We start from the raw sequence: 4,662 nt of genomic DNA on the forward strand, positions 1-4,662 counted from the left end.
AAAACTTTTTGCTCATAATTAATATCAAAAATTGGAAATTTTGAATTAAATCACTTTTGAAGAACATATGCAATAAATAGCGCTTGTTAGTCGTTGTCCAATTCCAGATTAGTTAAACTTAAATTGCTGCTGTCATTTGGGTTTCTGTCATTGACAGTAATTTTTATTTTTACCGCCTTTAAACAACTTTTCCAGCGTCGTCGACCTAAACCAAACTTGTGCAGATCTGTATCTACATATATAAATATGTATGTACATATGCACTTTGTGAATTTTAATTTCCATTGTTCATTGCAAGCGCATTGTTATCAGCCAATTCCACATACATATGTACATACAAACATACGAATGTTTACGCAGACAGCTGATTAAGTGGCGTCGAATGCGCTCAAAGCAAAGCGCACCTAGTAAACATTTCTGGGGCACGCACACACACAATCACGCGCTTGCATAGGGCGGACAGCACGATATCAGCAACAAATTTAATTGACACAAGCAGATATACATACATACATACATACAAACATACTGAAAGGGAATACTGCATAAAAAATTTTATCAATTGATAAAAAATAACCCACTTGTAGTTAGCTTTGTTTGCGGGATCTCTATGAAATATATAACTTGTAGTTAGCTACAAAAAGCTAACCTGAAACTAGGTGACAAGTAATGCAGGATGTTGTTTTCTTTAAACCGCGTTTCTATTTAAATATCCTGCACTTCGCAAATACTTTTTCGAATTGAGGACAAACAAATTTCATGTTATCATTTTGAAGTTATGTCTGACGGAGCTCGAATATGGGACCACCAGAATATGTAAACAAATATGAAATGTAATAAAATCAATAAAGTAAATATATAAAAAAATAAAAAAATAAAAAAAAGTATTTTCTTGTTCTTATTGATATTTTATGTCCAAAAGTCGTTAGTTACAAGTTAGGTACATCAAATGCAGAGGTAACCACACTTGCCTACATCTAATGCAGAGGTAATCACCCTTGACTATTTCGCGGCCATCGCCATAGAAATATATGTAGTTAGCTTTCGTCAAAGAAAATATACAGATAATAAGTGACTTATAGCTCCTTCCTAATCAACTTAAAGTTAGCTTATAGCTAGATACATTTCCTGCAGGGAAATATGTACTCTTGTAACCACCCACTGCTCGCTCGAAATCAATCTAATTTTAGTATCCAACGGTCAGCATTTGCTAGTTGAAGCTCTTATCTGTGCGAAATTTGCGAGTAGTGCCAATTTGTTTGCATAAAATGCAGCTACTTATTTCGGCAGCAGGGATGGAATTTCAAAATTTGAAAAAATGCCTAATGATCATCAAAAATAGTGCCGAAAAGGAGATGAAAGTGCCACAAAATTAAAACTGCTTTCTTATAAGGCCTTTTAAGAACAATATATTTTTAAAAATAGTATTTTTAAAATGCACTGAAGTAATATAAAAATCATTAATTAAATAAATTATTATGGTAAATCACTTTGATGAAGGATTCTCTTAGACATACACATGTACTTATTTACATAAATTCATCGTATAATAACACAGTACAAAAACGAAGGGAAAATACACCGAAATAAAGCTATTCGGACATGTTAACACATATGCAAATGTACCTACCTATGTGCGAAATAATGACATTGAGCCATTTTCACCAGTTCTGCCTATGCTTTCATTGATTTTATATGAAAGTCTAGCTCATAAAACACCATAAATGTTTGTTCACAAATCGACACTTCAAACTTTGTACAAAGATTATAAAAATTCAGCAAGTTTTCATAATAACAAACTTTTAATTCAGAATTTTTTGAGAGATTCCAAGTTTACAATTACACGCATTTTCTTCCAATATAAAGTGTGTTCGCAAATTTTTTAAATTCATGAAAATGCATGACACCAGAAAAAACAGTATCAATATTTAATGGACAATAAAATTACATATCTAAAAATTCTGAATTAAAAGTTTTTTGTTGCGAAAACTTACTTTTCGTACTGCGTATTCGGAATAGAATTCAGCGTTTTGTCAAGAGTTGCCACATAATATTTCTCACGACCTTTTTTTAATTTAAGTGCTGTTAATTTTTTACTTGTTGTAATTTTTGAATCTATAATGTAGTACGTGATTTTTGTTATATACTGGCATATCATGCCAAATTTCTATAATTTGTAATTGTGCCAAAACTGTGTGAATTGTGCCAAAAGTGCCTCTGACAATGAAAGTGCCAAAAATGGCACTACTGTGCCTACTTTTCCATCACTGTTCGACAAACGCAAGCAATAAGCGAGCGAACTACTGACATACATACATACATAGTATTTATAAATTCATTCATTTGCATAAGCTTAGGTGCAAAAAGTCAACTCTTTGCCTTTTGAATGCGCTTTCAATGCAATTTGCTGGCAGAGGATAAATGTTTAAAAATTTACCGGCCTTACTTTCAGCACTGTGTAGAGCATTTTATCTATGCTACGTACTTATCGCCCCGCATTGCATCCACAATCTGACGATGCGTCCATGCATTCATCCAATCAGTCACACATCCAGTCATGCATTCAATCTGTCATTATTTCGCTCATGCATTCAAGCGATTTAGATATTGCTGCAACATGTTGCATTCACTATATATGTATACAAGTATATACATGCATATATATGTACATACATCCACCTAAGCAAATGAAGGCTTTCCTGTGACATATGTACACTTGCTTGGCCCTCAATCGCTTGCACCAACGCTGGTGTTCATTATCATATATGAGTGATTTTAAGTGCCTTAATTGAAAGTGAGTTGAAGCGCTTTAGCAGGCGCACACTGTGCCATTACTGTGCAATGTGGAGGTACGTGTATGTAGTTATTATGCCTAGATTAGTGCATGGGCAGCATGGGAAGTGCACACATAGATGCAGAACGCAAAAAAGGTTATTGTTTTGAGTGCATAATAAGCGCATAATTAATTTATGCATAAGCCAACGCAACTCCACACCACCCCGCACTCGTTCAATCATCTAAGTCACTGTAGGCTGCTGAAAATGCGCCCTACACTTTATGTGTGGGAGGCAAACTTTTTCCAGAGTGCGTTTGCAAAGTGGTGTATTTTTAGTTAATTTAATTAAATGTCTGCGGGTGGAAAGCAGATGCAGCAATGCTTTTACTTGCCACAAAGAGCGGTTGCATTATTATTTTAATATTTCATTGAGTTGTGGTTAAACTCGTACCATGAATACCAATCTATTGGCGTTGAAAGGTAAGTAATTTACCGTTATAAATTATAAGCAAGTCAAATTTATAAAAGAAAGAAGGAAAGAAAACTTATTTAATTTTATTTTTTCTTGAAAGTGTAAAATAACTTAATGCAACTTAAAAGTTAAATTTATTTAGAATCAGTTAAACCAACTGCAAAATCTGGCGTCTATTTTGCTGGGCATTAGCCAGCTCCTCCTTCTAGGTCAGGCGCCACAATGTCCCATTGTTAAAATTAAGTTAAACGAAGGATTTTAGTTCATTCCAGCCACTAACTTGAAATGTTGTCCTGAGTCCTACTTACTAACCACTTCTGAATCAGGAGCTCAAGATGTAGTCAAAGGTTGACACTGAACAACAACAAGGCTGCTAGAGCTGACAGCCTGCCAGCTGAGCTATTTAAGTACAACGGCGAGGAGCTGATAAGTTGCATTCATCAACTCTTATGCAGAATATGGCCAGATGAACGCATGCCCGACGACTGGAATTTAAATGTGCTCTGTCCAATCTACAAGAAAGGCGACCCCGCCATACGCCCCAACTACCGCGGGATCAGCCATCTAAACATAGATAACAAGGTCTTATCGAGTGCATTGTGTGAAAGACTGAAGCCCACCGTCAACGAACTGATTTGACCTTATGAGCAGGGTTGTTGCGAATATTATTACGAAATAAAAGTCTTTTCCGGATAATAAACAAACCGCTTATCCAAATTAAACAAGTTTGGTATCAAAGAAAGAGGACTTAAATAGCTTAAAACTGAAATGTCTAAACGAGGAAAGCCACATATTGAAAAATATTTCAACAAAAAATGTTAATTAATTACCAAAGAACAAACTTTGTGTCAGGTATATGCATTTCTTTAGTATTAAATTATATAAAAAAAATATAGAGGTCGTTCGTTATTTCTGTTTAAAAGCTATTTCAGACCTCTTTGATATGATACCAATTTTGTTTAATTTGGACAGACCGTTTGTGGCCTTAGACCTGGAAAATCCACCATAGACCAGGTATTCACAATACGCCAAATCTTAGAAAAGACCCGCGAGAATAGGATCGACACCCATCATCTATTTCTCGACTTCAAAATGCCTTTCAACAGCACGAAAAGAAGTTGCCTATATGCCGCGATGTCTGAATTTGGTATCCGCACGAAACGCATACGATTGTGTAAAATGACGTTTCAAAAAAATAAAACTTTGTTGCACATCTACAGCCCTGCCATTTGACACCTCACTTTTGAAAATAGAACGAACTATATGTACATACCTATGTAAAAGCCACAAGAACCCAAATTTTCAACTTCAAACTGCATTTACAGTGGAAGTATGAAAGTTATCCAAAAACAAATTACATTTTAGAATGTTGAAATATACCAAACAATACAACCCTGTTATGCCTACAGGTACA

Source organism: Rhagoletis pomonella, unplaced genomic scaffold (assembly GCF_013731165.1).
Source record: "Rhagoletis pomonella isolate Grant_MI unplaced genomic scaffold, Rhpom_1.0 Rhpom_scaffold_00010, whole genome shotgun sequence".
Classification (NCBI taxonomy): Eukaryota; Metazoa; Arthropoda; class Insecta; order Diptera; family Tephritidae; genus Rhagoletis; species Rhagoletis pomonella.